This window comes from Nerophis lumbriciformis, linkage group LG16 (genome assembly GCF_033978685.3).
Source record: "Nerophis lumbriciformis linkage group LG16, RoL_Nlum_v2.1, whole genome shotgun sequence".
Lineage (NCBI taxonomy): Eukaryota > Metazoa > Chordata > Actinopteri > Syngnathiformes > Syngnathidae > Nerophis > Nerophis lumbriciformis.
In genome coordinates this window covers 41,283,887-41,300,882 of record NC_084563.2, presented here as the reverse complement: position 1 = coordinate 41,300,882, position 16,996 = coordinate 41,283,887, and the positions used below count along the sequence as shown (strand labels likewise).

At 40.2% G+C, this 16,996-nt stretch overlaps 1 long non-coding RNA gene across 1 annotated transcript in view; it reads right to left on the bottom strand.

Moving 5' to 3' along the window:
• The window catches only part of LOC133617438 (uncharacterized), a 41,914-nt gene extending 26,713 nt beyond the window's left edge, over window positions 1–15,201 (bottom strand). The window contains exon 1 of the long non-coding RNA XR_009817014.1: window positions 15,185–15,201. This is a non-coding gene — a long non-coding RNA (uncharacterized lncRNA). The remainder of the gene's footprint in view (window positions 1–15,184) is intronic.
• Window positions 15,202–16,996: the final 1,795 nt, after the last annotated feature.

Genomic DNA, 16,996 nt, shown 5'->3' with positions numbered 1-16,996 from the left:
CAAATACACCAGCAGTCATTGATGATAGCTTCTCCGTACTCAAATTAATGCAGAAGTTAAAAATAAGGTTTTACTCTTTTTCTGGGTGGAGGTATTTTTCATAGCTGCAAGAGGTTGATTGATCTCCCTGCTGGGGAATCCCTTTTAATGAAAAAGAGATTTTTTTTTTTTTAATAGCATTTCATATTAAGAGTTGGCAAAATGCCCAGGAGAGCCGAACGGCACTCACTTGATGGACACTCAGGCCTGAGCTCTTGTTATATTCTCTCTGCACCATTTTATCTGAGAGCCGTGTCTTTTCTCTGAATCTCTGTCTTTTATCTAAACGGTGAGATTTGTCATTTGTAGTTTGATTCAAGAGCTAAATTGAGTGTGGTGAAAAAAAAAAAAAAAAAAAAAAAAGTCTTGGCCCATTTACTATAAAACGACAAATAGCAAATTACACCAGAGTGCGCCTTTGGCGTGATATCATTGCGCTGCGACTGGTTAGCGTTGTGGCTAATGGCTTTGCAAAGTGAGTGATGGCTGCTTCCACTTCGCTTTGATCTGGTGGAGAGTTTGATGAAGTCCGGACGTCGGAATGGCATGTCGAAGCCGCTTAGGTTGGCTTTGGCCTACGTTGACGTGCAAACAAACAGAGTTGATTGGGACCAGCATGCCATTTGGCCCCCACATCAACAGCTCATTCTCCTCCGGTGTGTAGCGAAGGCTCTCTTTCGGCACCCGCCAAATCCCCTCATCAAATACCTCAATATCTTCCATTGTGGGGAAACTTTGTGCTGGCAGTCTTCTGTTACGTTCAGGTTGCATACTTTTGCGGTGGTCCTTTCCCCAAGATGCAGAAAGGTCGTCCGGAAGCAGAATGCAGGCGAGATGATAATTTATTCTCTAAATGCAATCTCAAACTTGGGAAAACTTGAGGTAACAAACATAGCACAAAAGAAAACAATAATCAACTAGTAGTGTAGGTCAGTGTTTTTCAACCACTGTTCCGTAAACTGGTGTGCCGTGAGATACAGTCCGGTGTGCTGTGGGAGATTATGTAATTTCACCTATTTGGGTTAAAAATATTTTTTGCAAACCAGTAATAGTATTCTGCAAATATACTCTTCCATATCAGTAGGTGGCAGCAGGTAGCTAATTGCTTTGTAGATGTCGGGAACATGGTTTGTTGCGATCACAGTATGCGGGAGGCATTGTGCAGGTAAAAAGGTATCTAATGCTTAAAGCTAAAATAAACAAAAGGCAAGTGCTGCTAAGAAAAGGCATTAAAGGTTAAGGATGGCTATGCAAAACTGAACTGGCTGCAAAGTAAACAAAAACAGAATGCTGGACGACAGCAAAGACTTACAGCGTGTGGAGCAGACGGCGTCCACAAAGTACATCCGTACATGACAATCACACTATTATGTTGGACTCTCACACTATTATGTTATATCCACTATGGACTGGACTCTCACAATATTATGCTAGATCCACTCGACATTTATTGCACCGGTCGCCCAAGGGGGGCGGGGGGATCCCCCACATCTGCGGTCCCCGGCAAGGTTTCTCATTGTCATCCCATTGGGTTGAGTTTTTTCTTGCCCTGTTGTGGGATCTGAGAGGATGTCGTTGTGGCTTGTGCAGCCCTTTGAGACCCTCGTGATTTAGGGCTATATAAGTAAACACTGATTGACTGAATAAATCAACAATGTCCCCACAAAGACGGATAGCATCCGCACAACTTAAACAGTCTTGATTGCAAAGCAGGTGCGGGGGAACAGCGTTCAAGGAAGACATAATCCATGGTTGGTTATGGTTTAAATTCATATCCAACAACTGTGAGAACGACTTTTTACTGTCAATATTGGCTTCTGAGTTTCATTGTTTTATGTTTTCTGCTTGTGGTGTGCCTCTGGATTTTTTCAATGGAAAAAAATGTGCCTTGACTCAGAAAAAGTTGAAAAACACTGGTGTAGGTAGCCAACAAACATAACTGTCGCGTGTTGCGAACAAGAATGCAAGACAGTGTTCTTCTTCTTCTTCTTCTTCTTCTTCTTCTTCATTGTATGGCGGGTCGCAACCAACGTTATCGGTGCCTACCGCCACTTACTGTACCTACTGTAAGTGTGTATCCTCAGGGTGAGCACTTAGGTTACAGACAATATTGTATACATATCAAATATGCATTGAATGGGATTGTGCTGAAAATACTAATTTCTCCTCGGGGATTATTAAAGTATTTCCGATTTTGATTCTGATTTACACAAAACCAAACTAAACATAACAAAAATATATATAAATACAATTAAAAAAAACTGGGAATTGCAAACTTCCTGTTGATTTTTGCTGGGGGTTGTCAATAGATGAAATATAGGTCTACGTGAGACCTACATAGAGGTTTTTGTTTCATGTCTTTAAGACATTCCTACCGGAAGTTACAAGCAATGTTGTCTGTGTTTTCTTCCTAAGAGCAGTTTTGTCTGTGTTTTATTCCTAGGGGGCGCTAGAGCGCAATTTTGAGTTTTCGGGTTTGTTTTTTTTATTAGATCGCAATTTCCGCCAGTCCTGATGTGTGTGTCCAGTTTGGTCAGTTTGAAGCATGTTAAGGGGGTCAAATTACAGCTCAAAGAGACAAAAATGAATGTTTTTACGAAATTTTTGTTTTAAAGGGGGAATTGCCAACTAACTTCCTGTTCATTTTTGCTGAAGGATGTTAGTGTATGAAATCTAGGTCTAAGTCAGACCTACATAAAGTTTTTTTTTTTCATGTCTCTACGATATTCCTACTGGAAGTTACAGGCCGTTTTGTCTGTGTTTTTTCCTAGAGGGCGCTAGAGCGCAATTTTGAGTTTTGGGGTTTGGTTTTATTATTAGATGGCAATTTTCGCCAGTCCTGATGTGTGTGTCAAATATGGTGAGTTTTGAAGCATGTTAAGGGGGTCAAATTAAAGCTCAAAGAGGCGGCGGTTTAATAAAGAATAATAATAAAACCTTACAAATTCAATCGGGTCCTCTGTCCCAAAGGGACATGGCGGTCCCTAAATAGTGCGCTATATCTTGCACTCCTGCCTGTGGGCAGGTATCGTGACATTAGTAAAAAGCAATACAATTCAACAAATACACTGAAACATCATCTAAAAATACACATTATCAAAATAAAGTTCAAAACCTATTAAAACCAGGCCTGCCAACTAATACCGGAGACTGGAGAGACTGACCGTGTACCTGGAAGCTATAGGGGTAGTAAAAGTTTGAATGAGCCGGATGGACTTGAATGCAGCAACCATGTATACAATTCTAATGCAGGGGTGTCAAACTCAAATACAGAGTGGGCCAAAATTTAAAACTGAACAAAGCCGCGGATCAAGGTTGAACAAATTAACCTTTTAATAGGGACCCAAACAAGTTTTGCATTGAATATTGAACAAGCAAGGCTTATATAACTTTATAGTGACATGCAAAATAATAATAATAATTTAAAAATATCAATGGCATTTAAAATACAATTTAAATAAAAATGGAATGCCTCTTTTCTATTTTCAGCCTTCTGAGGTAAATATCAACATCAACGTTTTCCACAGGCTAATACATTTGAAAATAAAATAACAATGAATAAAACATCCATTCAGGACTTTAAACTGCTCAGTTTGCAACACACTGATCTAATCTGATGTGCCCAAGCCAGATACCTGCCATCTTTTCTTGGATGCTAGTTCATTAATGTCGGGGCTCAGGCTTTGAGCTGAGGCAACCTTCATTATCGAACAAAGGTGTTCATCAGTCATTATATCTCGTCCACCCGGACCACAATCTTGGGGGGGCCGTGCCTTAAATGCACTGCTTTTAACGTACTTTAAGAGCTATCGTCACGTCCGCTTTTCATCCATTCTAACATCGTTCAGACCCAGTCAAAAGACATGTGCGGCTTCTGTACGCACACACAAGTGAATGCAACGCTTACTTCATCAACAGGGATACAGGTTACACTGAGGTTACCAGTATAAAAATGACAAGATGGCGGCGCCCTGATGGCAGCGGCTTGCAGACGCTCTTGGAAGTGTAGAGCGATTTGGCAAAAATACCCGTCAATTCTGTCTATTTCATGGCTGGCTCACAGCGTGGACACTTCGTGATCAGATACGACCGACAGACGATTCTGGATGTGGATAGATCGGGCCGTTATAGGCTGAAAGATGCGGGTACTTTCGACCTCCTCGCTAACATGGGGATTCTTCGCTGGCTACATCCAGCGGCCTCTAAAGCAGCGGAGTCAAGTGCCAGCGGGGACCGTCAACGGAAGACACGTAAGCGGTGTGAGCGGAAGCAGAAGCGGGGATGCCGAGCGGGGCTAACAACAAAGCGAAAGGCTAATCCTCAAAGAAGCGCTAGTCCGGGTGAGAAGTTTGTTAAAATAGAACTAGCCAGCGCCAGGCTGGATAATACCTGCACACATAGCAACTATTTTAGAACAATACACAACTCAAAATTATTATTTTTTTCTGTGTCAGAAGTAGACATGCACTCTACTGAGGTGGCAAGTTATGATGCGTTCGGTTTATTACAACATCAAGCAAACAATCGGAAAATTCCCGTCATATCAATTCCTAGATATGGTCGAAATTATTTAAAGTGCACTACACATAATAAACACAACATTATTAATATTGCTACTACGGATAATTTCAACAAAAACTCCTCAAAACAGCCCACTACCTATAATATGGGCTTCTTAAACATAAGATCATTATCTTCCAAAACGCTATTAGTTAATGAGGTCATTAGAGACAATAATCTTGACGTTATTGGTCTCGCCGAGACCTGGCTCAAACCAGACGATTTCTTTGCGCTGGGTGAGGCGTCTCCTCCTGGCTATGCGGGAGCGCATATTGCCCGTCCCATCAAAAGGGGTGGGGGAGTACACTCATACACAATAAAAACTTTAATCTTACCCCGAACCTAAATAATAAATATAACTCGTTTGAGATGCTTACTATGAGGTTTGTCACACCGCTGCCTCTCCACCTGGCTGTTATCTACCGCCCCCCAGGACCCAATTCGGACTTCATCAGTGAATTTTCAGAGTTCGTTGCTGATTTAGTGACGCACGCCGACAATATAATCATAATGGGGGACTTTAATATCCATATGAATACCCCATCGGACCCTCAGTGCATGGCGCTCCAGACTATAATTGATAGCTGTGGTCTTACACAAATAATAAATGAACCTACGCATCGCAACAGAAATACGATAGATCTAGTGCTGGTCAGGGGTGTCACCACCTCCAAAGTTACGATACTCCCATATACTAAAGTAATGTCCGATCATTACCTTATAAAATTTGAAGTTCTGACTCATTGTCAACAAACTAATAATAATAACTACTATAGCAGCCGCAACATTAATGCTGCCACAACGATGACTCTTGCTGGCCTACTGCCTTCGGTAATGGCACCATTCCCAAATTATGTCGGCTCTATTGATAACCTCACTAACAACTTTAACGACGCCCTGCGCGACACCATTGATAGTATAGCACCGCTAAAGCTTAAAAGAGCCCCTAAAAGGCGCACCCCATGGTTTACAGAAGAAACTAGAGCCCATAAATTATCATGTAGAAAGCTGGAACGCAAATGGCGCGCTACTAAACTTGAGGTTTTCCATCAAGCATGGAGTGATAGTTTAATAACTTATAAACACATGCTTACCCTAGCTAAAGCTAAATATTACTCAAATCTCATCCACCTCAACAAAAATGAGTAGCATCGCTAACCCAACAAGGGACTCCTCCCAGTAGCTCCACCCACTCAGCAGATGATTTTATGAATTTCTTTAATAAGAAAATTGAACTCATTAGAAAGGAGATTAAAGACAATGCATCGCAGCTACAACTGGGTGTTATTAACACAGATACGACTGTATCTACGAAGGATACCGCCCTCCAAAATAGTTTCTCTCTCTTTGATGAAATAACACTAGAGGAATTGTTAAGATGTGTCAATGGGACAAAACAAACAACATGTTTACTTGACCCATTTCCTGGGAAACTTATTAAGGAGCTTTTTGTATTATTAGGTCCATCAGTGCTAAATATTATAAACGTATCACTTTCCTCTGGCACTGTTCCACTAGCATTCAAAAAAGCGGTTATTCATCCTTAGCTCAAAAGACCTAACCTCGATCCTGACCTCATGGTAAACTACCGGCCGGTGTCCCACCTTCCGTTTATCTCGAAAATCCTCGAAAAAATTGTCGCACAGCAGCTAAATGAACACTTAATGTCTAACAATCTCTGTGAACCTTTTCAATCCGGTTTCAGGGCAAATCACTCTACAGAGACAGCCCTCGCAAAAATGACTAATGATCTACTGCTAACGATGGATTCTGATGCGTCATCTATGTTGCTGCTTCTTGATCTTAGCGCTGCTTTCGATACCGTCGATCATAACATTTTATTAGAGCGTATCAAAACACGTATTGGTATGTCAGACTTAGCCTTGTCGTGGTTTAACTCTTATCTTACTGACAGGATGCAGTGCGTCTCCCATAACAATGTGACCTCGGACTATGTTAAGGTAACGTGCGGAGTCCCCCAAGGTTCGGTTCTTGGCCCTGCACTCTTTAGTATTTATATGTTGCCACTAGGCGACATCATACGCAAATACGGTGTTAGCTTTCATTGCTATGCTGATGACACCCAACTCTACATGCCCCTAAAGCTGACCAACACGCCGGATTGTAGTCAGCTGGAGGCGTGTCTTAATGAAATTAAACAATGGATGTCCGCTTACTTCTTGCAACTCAACACTAAGAAAACGGAAATGCTGATTATCGGTCCTGCTAAACACCGACATTTATTTGATAATACCACCTTAACATTTGACAACCAAACAATTACACAAAGCGACTCAGTAAAGAATCTGGGTATTATCTTCCACCCAACTCTCTCCTTTGAGTCACACATTAAGAGTGTTACTAAAACGGCCTTCTTTCATCTCCGTAATATCGCTAAAATTCGTTCCATTTTGTCCACTAGCGACGCTGAGATAATTATTCATGCGTTCGTTACGTCTCGTCTCGATTACTGTAACGTATTATTTTCGGGTCTCCCTATGTCTAGCATTAAAAGATTACAGTTGGTACAAAATGCGGCTGCTAGACTTTTGACCAGAACAAGAAAGTTTGATCATATTACGCCTATACTGGCTCACCTGCACTGGCTTCCTGTGCACTTAAGATGCGACTTTAAGGTTTTACTACTTACGTATAAAATACTACACGGTCTAGCTCCAGCCTATCTTGCCGATTGTATTGTACCATATGTCCCGGCAAGAAATCTGCGTTCAAAGAACTCCGGCTTATTAGTGATTCCCAGAGCCCAAAAAAAATCTGCGGGCTGTAGAGCGTTTTCTATTCGGGCTCCAGCACTAAGGAATGCCCTCCCAGTAACAGTTAGAGATGCTACCTCAGTAGAAACATTTAAGTCCCATCTCAAAACTCATTTGTATACTCTAGCCTTTGAATAGCCCCCCTTTTTTTTTAGACCAATTGATCTGCCGTTTCTTTTCTTTTCTCCTCTGCTCCCCCCTATCCCTTGTGGAAGGGGAGACACACAGATCCGGTGGCCATGGATGGGGTGCTGGCTGTCCGGGGTCGGGATCCAGGGTGGACCGCTCGCCTGTATATCGGTTGGGAACATCTCTGCGCTGCTGACCCGTCTCCGCTCGGGATGGTTTCCTGCTGACCCCACTGTGGACTGGACTCTTACTGTTATGCTGGATCCACTATGGACTGGACTCTCACAATATTATGTTAGACCCACTCGACATCCATTGCATTCGGTCTCCCCTAGAGGGGGGGGGGGGGTTACCCACATATGCGGTCCTCTCCAAGGTTTCTCATAGTCATTCACATCGACGTCCCACTGGGGTGAGTTTTTCCTTGCCCTTATGTGGGCTATACCGAGGATGTCGTTGTGGCTTGTGCAGCCCTTTGAGACACTTGTGATTTAGGGCTATATAAATAAACATTGATTGATTGATTGATGATAAAAAACAATCCACACCAAACAAGAATGACAAACACATTTCCGGAGAACATCCGCACTGTAACACAACATAAACACAACAGAACAAATACTCAGAATCCTTTGCAGCACTAACTCTTCCGGGACGCTACAAAATACACCCCCGCTACCACGAAATCTACTCCCCCCCCCCCACACACACACACACACACACACCTTGTAGCGTCCCGGAAGAGTAAGTGCTGCAAAGGGTTCTGGGTATTTGTTTATTTGTTGTGTTGTGTTACGGTGCGGATGTTCTCCCGAAATGTGTTTGTCATTCTTGTTCGGTGTGGATTCACAGTGTGGCGTACATTTCTAACAGTGTTAAAGAGGAACATTATCACCAGACCTATGTAAGCGTCAATATATACCTTGATGTTGCAGAAAAAAGACCATATTTTTTTAACCGATTTCCGAACTCTAGATGGGTGAATTTTGGTGAATTAAACGCCTTTCTATTATTCGCTCTCGGAGCGATGACGTCACAACGTGACATAACGGGAAGCAAACCACCATTTTCTCAAACACATTACAAACATCGAGTCAAATCAGCTCTGTTATTTTCCGTTTTTTTCGACTGTTTTCCGTACCTCGGAGACATCATGCCTCGTCGGTGTGTTGTCGGAGGGTGTAACAACACGAACAGGGACGGATTCAAGTTGCACCAGTGGCCCAAAGATGCGAAAGTGGCAAGAAATTGGACGTTTGTTCCGCACACTTTACCGACGAAAGCTATGCTACGACAGTTTGGCAAGAATGTGTGGATATCCTGCGACACTCAAAGCAGATGCATTTCCAACGATAAAGTCAAAGAAATCTGCCGCCAGACCCCCCATTTAATCTGCCGGAGTGTGTGAGCAATTCAGGGACAAAGGGCCTCGGTAGCACGGCAAGCAATGGCGGCAGTTTGTTCCCGCAGACGAGCGAGCTAAACCCCCTGGATGTCTTGGCTCACACCGTCCCTTATGCCACCGAAGATGATCAAGAGAAGAATATCGACCCTAGCTTCATAGTTGTTAGTTTCCTTTAATGCCAAACAAACACATATCAATCGTTGGTTAGAAGGCGATCGCCGAATTCGTCCTCGCTTTCTCCCGTGTCGCTGGCTGTCGTGTCGTTTTCGTCGGTTTCGCCTGCATAAGGTTCAAACCGATATGGCTCAATAGCTTCAGTTTCTTCTTCAATTTCGTTTTCGCTACCTGCCTCCACACTACAACCATCCGTTTCAAAACATGCGTAATCTGTTGAATCGCTTAAGCCGCTGAAATCCGAGTCTGAATCCGAGCTAATGTCGCTATAGCTTGCTGTTCTTTCCGCCATGTTTGTTTGTGTTGGCATCACTATGTGACGTCACAGGAAAATGGACGGGTGTATATAACGATGGTTAAAATCAGGCACTTTGAAGCTTTTTTTAGGGATATTGCGTGATGGGTAAAATTTTGAAAAAACTTCGAAAAATAAAATAAGCCACTGGGAACTGATTTTTAATGGTTTTAACCCTTCTGAAATTGTGATAATGTTCCCCTTTAAAGATTTTTATTCGGCTACCCTCAGTGTAACCTGTATCGCTGTTGATGAAGTATGCCTTGCATTCAATTGTGTGTGCGTGCAGAAGCCACACATGTTATGTGACTGGGCCAGCACTCGTTGGACTGGCTGATAAGCGCAGACGTGATGATTATCGGGAGGGGCGCCTTATTTTGGAAGACTCCCGGGAGGGTTGGCAAGTATTAGAATTAGCGGTGAATGCGGTGTTACCGCGGCACCGCCGCAATATATAATCGGCAGGCCAGTGTTAGTGTTGATTTGATATCGCCTCAAGGACCAAGTGAAATTACACGGCGGGCCAAATTTGGCCCGCGGGCCCATGTTCTAATGACATGTTCCCCATAGCTGAAACCGCTACTGGTAGTGATGCGTCCGGCAACACCGATGCATCGGCGCATGCGTCGAGCTCATAGAGCAAAACCCTGTGTCGGTGCGCGTACCGCTTTTAGAAAGTCACGTGACCGATCATGAGCTGTTTTGGTCACGTGACCGATACGCGAACTGACGCCTCCTCTGTGCCCTGTGAGCGTGTCTTTTCTACAGCCGGAGAAATAATAACTAAGAGAAATCGTCTAAAATGTGATACGTCGGGAAAACTTTTTTTTTTTTTTTTTTTTTTTTTTAATAAAAATGTGTAAAAAAATAAAATAAAACAAATTCCCAGTCCACAATCATCCACAACACGTTCTCTTAGATTTCCATGTTATGATACATGTTCACAATATCTATTGACTGTATCTAAAAAAGATAAAAATATATTTTTATTTAAATGAAGATATGAAATAATACTAAATTAAATACAATGACTTGGTTTATATTATTGTATATACTAGGGCAGGGGTCACCAACGCCGTGCCCGCGGTCACCAGATAGCCCGTAAGGACCAGATCAGTCGCCTGTTCTAAAAATAGCTCAAAGAGCAGCACTTACCAGTGAGCTGCCTCTATTTTTTAAATTTTATTTATTTACTAGCAAGCTGGTCTCGCTTTGCTCGACATTTTTAATTCTAAAAGAGACAAAACTCAAATAGAATTTGAAAATCCAAGAAAATATTTTAAAGACTTGGTCTTCACTTGGAATAAGCGGTAGAAAATGGATGGATGGATGGGTCTTCCATCCATCCATCCATCCATTTTCTACCGCTTATTCCCTTCGGGGTCGCGGGGGGCGCTGGAGCCTATTTCAGCTACAATCGGGCGGAAGGCGAGGTACACCCTGGACAAGTCGCCACCTCATCGCAGGGCCAACACAGATAGACAGACAACATTCACACTCACATTCACACACTAGGGCCAATTTAGTGTTGCCAATCAACCTATCCCCAGGTGCATGTCTTTGGAGGTGGGAGGAAGCCGGAGTACCCGGAGGGAACCCACGCAGTCACGGGGAGAACATGCAAACTCCACACAGAAAGATCCCGAGCCTGGGATTGAACCCCAGACTACTCAGCACCTTCTTATTGTGAGGCAGATGCACTAACCCCTCTTCCACCGTGCTGGGTCTTCACTTGTTTAAATAAATTCATTTATTTTTTACTTTGCTTCTTATTACTTTTAGAAATACAATTTTAGAGAAAAAATACAACCTTAAAAATTATTTTAGGATTTTTAAACAAATATACCTTTTTACCTTTTAAATTTCTTCCTCTTCTTTCCTTACAATTTAAATCAATGTTCAAGTAAATTTATTTTTTTTTAATTGTAAAGAATAATAAATATTTTAGCTTCTGTTTTTTCGACGAAGAATATTTGTGAAATATTTCTTCAAACTTACTATGATTAAAATTCAAAAAGATTATTCTGGCAAATCTAGAAAACCTGTAGAATCAAATTTAAATCTTATTTCAAAGTATTTTGAATTTCTTTTAAAATTTTTGCTCTGGAAAATCTAGAAGAAATACTGATTTGTCTTTGTTAGAAATATAGCTTGGTCCAATTTGTTAAATATTCTAACAAAGTGCAGAATGGATTTTAACCAATTTAAAACATGTCATCAAAATTCTAAAATGTATCTTAATCAGGAAAAATTACTAATGATGTTCCATAAATTCTTTTTTTAATTTTTTTTTTAAAAAGATTCAAATTAGCTAGTTTTTCTCTTCTTTTTGTCGGTTGAATTTTGAATTTTAAAGAGTCGAAATTGAAGATAAACTATGTTTCAAAATTTTATTTGAATTTTTTTCGTGTTTTCTCCTCTTTTAAACCGTTCAATTAAGTGTTTTTTCATCATTTATTCTCTACAAAAAACCTTCCGTAAAAGGAAAAAAAAATGTACGACGGAATGACAGACAGAAATACCCATTTTTTTATATACCGTATTTTCCGCACTATAAGGCGCACCTAAAAACCACAAATTTTCTCAAAAGCTAACAGTGCGCCTTATAACCCGGTGCGCTTTATTACGATTCATTTTCATAAAGTTTCGATCTCGCAACTTCGGTAAACAGCCGCCATCTTTTTTCCCGGTAGAACAGGAAGCGCTTCTTCTTCTACGCAAGCAACCGCCAAGGTAAGCACCCGCCCCCATAGAACAGGAAGCGCTTCTTCTTCTACTGTAAGCTACCGCCCGCCCCCGGAAGAAGAAGAAAAAACGCGCGGATATCACCGTACGTTTCATTTCCTGTTTACATCTGTAAAGACCACAAAATGGCTCCTACTAAGCGAAAAGGATCCGGTTCATAAAAAGACGCAATCTCTCCATTCGCACACGGATTACTACCGTATTTCACAGCAACTGATATTCCTGTGAACCGCACTGTGGAACGGGAGCACGTACGGTGAATATTCGCACCACAGGGAATGAGAAGTCATCCTTCACTGTGGTTCTAGCTTGCCATGCTAACTTCCACCCATGGTGATATTCAAAAGGAAGACCTTGCCAAAAGAGACCTTTCCAGCCGGCGTCATCATAAAAGCTAACTCGAAGGGATGGATGGATGAAGAAAAGATGAGCGAGTGGTTAAGGGAAGTTTACGCGAAGAGGCCGGGTGGCTTTTTTCACACAGCTCCGAAGGCGAACACACCTTCACTAAGACGGGCAGACAGCGCCGGACGACATACGCCAACATCTGCCAGTGGATCGTAAATGCCTGGGCAGATATTTCGGTCACAACTGTGGTCCGAGCTTTCCGGAAGGCAGGATTCACAGAACAACAGCGACACTGACTCCCGATGACTTCGACGAGACGGAACCGGCCATTTTGGATACCACGCTTGCGCAACTTTTCAATTCGGACACCGAAGACGAAGAATTCGAAGGATTTACGAATGAAGAATAACTTCAGAAGGTGAGCGCTATGTTTATTTTGTGTGTTGTGACATTAACGTTCGAGCAACATTATGTTACTATTGCTCTACACCATTTTGAATTTTACTATGTTTGTGATTGCACATTTGCGTACATTTTGGGACAGAGTTGTTAGAACGCTGGTTTTCAATATATTATTAAAGTTTGACTGAACTATCTGACTGTTTTTTTGACATTAACTTTAGCGCAGCGTTTTTTTGACATTCACTTTAGCGCAGCGTAGGCGCGGCTTATAGTCCGGGGCGGCTTATTGGTGGACAAAATTATGAAATATGTAATTCATAGAAGGTGCGGCTAATAATCCGGTGCGCCTTATAGTGCGGAAAATACGGTATATACATTTATTTATTTAGCTATTCTTGTTTAAATCACACTTACGTGTAACTTACAAATGACAATATATTTATTTATTTAAGTGTGTATCAAACTGGTAGCCCTTCGCATTAATCAGTACCCAAGAAGTAGTTTTTGGTTTCAAAAAGGTTGGTGACCCCTGTACTAGGGCATCAAATCAGTGTCAGTTGAGTCGGTCCATAGGTTGCCTGTAGGGATTTTTAATGTCCAGCAGATGTCAGTATTTAGTGACACAGTATCGACACAGTATCAATACAGTTTTGCAATGCGTCAAAACGCCTCATCAACCCATCATTAGCTACTGGTAACCAATCACACAGTGCACTTCAAGGCTCCAACTAGAGCTTTAAAGCTCAAACAACACAGTGAAAGGGGTGCACATATTAGTAAAATGCAATAATCAAAATGGAGTACCCCAACGAAGGTCATTCTAAAAGGTAGACCTAAAACAATATCAGGTAGTGATGGGTCCGGCAACACCGATGCATCGGCGCATGCGTCGAGCTCATAGAGCGAAACCCTGTGTCGGTGCGTGTACCGCTTTTAGAAAATCACGTGACCGATCATGAGCTGTTTTGGTCACGTGACCGATACGCGAACTGTGTCGCACTGACGCCTCCTCTGTGCCCTGTGAGCGTGTCTTTTCTACAGCCGGAGAAATAATAACTAAGAAGAGAAAGCGTCTAAAATTGAATACGTTGGAAAAACTGTTGTTTTTTTTAATAAAAATGTGTAAAAATAGATAAATAATATTTTCCAGGTCCACAAGCAACCTCATTCACAACACGTTCTCTTAGATTTCCATTTTATGATACATGTTCACATTATTTATTGACTGTATCTAAAAAAGACAAAAAATATATTTTTATTTATATGAAGTTATGAAATAATCCTAAATGAAATACAATGACTTGGTTTATATTATTGTATATACTAGGTCAGTGGTTCTCAACCTTTTTTCAGCAATGTAGCCCTGTGAATTATTTTTTAATTCAAATACCCCCTAATCAGAGCAAAGCATTTTTGGTTGAAAAAAAAGTAAAATACAGCACTATGTCATCAGTTTCTGATTTATTAAATTGTATAACAGTGCAAAATATTGCTCATTTGTAGTGGTCTTTCTTGAACTATTTGGGAAAAAAAGATATACAAATAGATAAAAACTTGTTGAAAAATAAACAAGTGATTCAATTATAAATAAAGATTTCTACACCTAGAAGTAATAATCAACTTAAAGTGCCCTCTTTGGGGATTGTATTAGAGCTCCATCTGGATTCATGAACTTAATTCTAAACATTTCTTCACAAAAAAAAAAAATCTTTAACATCAATATTTATGGAACATGTCCACAAAAAATCTAGCTGTCAACACTGAATATTGTATTGTTGCATTTCTTTTCACAGTTCTTTTTGACAGACATTTTAGTGACAAACCTGAGCTTGTGCTTCACGGAGTTTATGAACTTACATTCATATTTTGTTGAAGTATTATTCAATAAATATATTTATAAAGGATTTTTGAATTGTTGCTATTTTTAGAATATTTAAAAAAAATCAGGCATACCTTCAAGTACCCCCAGGGGTACGCGTACCCCCATTTGAGAACCACTGTACTAGGTCATAAAATCAGTGTCAGTTGAGTCGGTCCATAGGTTGCCTGTAGGGATTTTTAATGTCCAGCAGATGTCATTATTTAGTGACACAGTATCGACACAGTATCAATACAGTTTTGCAATGTGTCGAAACGCTTCATGAGGCCTCATCAACCCATCACTAATATCAGGCAAGCAGTGTAAGTGCACAAAACTCCACACTTCTACCAGGGTATTGGGTTTCTGGTTCACAATATTAAAGGGGTGTGTGCATTAATATTAAAATGTAGTGGTTGCTAACATCAAACAAAAGTCATAAAATCAGCACCTACCCAGTAGCTAGCAGGTCTGCTCACCAAACACTCAAAGTCAGGCTTTGGGGCAAAGGGAAGGCCGCAGGGCTTTCCTCTCTTATTTATAGCCTCCCCAGGGCCCTAAAGGGCTACCTGTTCTAGCACCCTCTACCTGTCACACCAGGATTCCCTAATTGCTGTATTAATCAGTGATTTTGCCTCGCCCTCTTCGAACTGGGATTTTTGTGTGGTCTCTTGGCTATGTCATCTGTTCTTTCGTTGCCCCATATTCAAATGTGCGCTGGAATCCAACATAATTCTACCACAAGATCAGTCCTCTGAATTCCAAAAAGTAATAAATGCCCTTCCAGCAACAAATCGTCTCTACATTTTCCATATCTGCAGCAGAGTCCGACTGTTCTCAGCAGTTGTATTTCCTCTATCAATTGTAGTGCTCGTCATACTTGCCAACCTTGAGACCGCCGATTTCGGGAGGTGGGGGCGTGGTCGGGGGTGGGGGGCGTGGTTACGAGGGGAGGAGTATATTTACAGCTAGAATTCACCAAGTCAAGTATTTCATATATGTATTTATATATATATATATATATATATATATATTTATCTATATATATATATATATATATATATATATATATATATATATATATATATATATATATATATGAACACTCAAAGCTAGCTGTAAATATACTCCTCTCCTCGTATATATATATATATATATATATATATATATATATATATATATACATATATATATATATACATATATATATATATATATATATGTACATATATATATATAATATATATACATATATATATATACATACATATATATATATATATATATATATATATATATATATACATATATATATATATCCTGAAAATATGCAAACAAAACTGTGTTTAGATCATTGATGCTTCAAACTTGCATAAATAAATCTTGAGGAATATAACATAGCTTGGCTTATGAGAGCTTCAAAATGTAATGAATAAAATGCCAAAGTTGTTGATAAACAAGCAATTATTTTAATAATTAAATATGGTCATTTTAAATGAATTATTATGATCATCCATCCATCCATCCATTTTCTACCGCTTATTCCCATATATATATATATATATGAAATACTTGACTTGGTGAATTCTAGCTGTAAATGTACTCCTCCCCTCGTGTATATATATATATATATATATATATATATATATATATATATATATATATATATATATATATATATATATATATATATATATATACAGCATACATATATATATATACAGTATACATATATATATATATATACAGATAATTAAATATCCATCCATCCATTTTCTGCCGCTTATTCCCTTCGGGGTCGCGGGGGGCGCTGGAGCCTATCTCAGCTACAATCGGGCGGAAGGCGGGGTACACCCTGGACAAGTAATTATTATGATCATTTAAAATTGATTACTTCAAATATGTTTATTTTAATGTATAATTCTATGGCTATATGTAATAAGGAGTCAGAAAAAATACAAATGTTTTTAGCAAAATAAAGTAAAATTTAATTAATAAATATATTTTTTTTAGGTAAGATAAACATACTAATCTCTAGTCTGGATGATTTAGTTCTTGTCACCCTGTTGTCCTCCCGTCTCTTCCCCAAGGATGGCTCCATGAGCTGGGCAAACGTCTGGAGATGCCCTACGTCAGTGGTCCCCAACCTTTTTGTAACTGCGGACCGGTCAACGCTTGAAATTTTGTCCGACGGAGGTTAATAAAAAATTATATAATCATGTGTGCTTACGGACTGTATCCCTGCAGACTGTATTGATCTATATTGA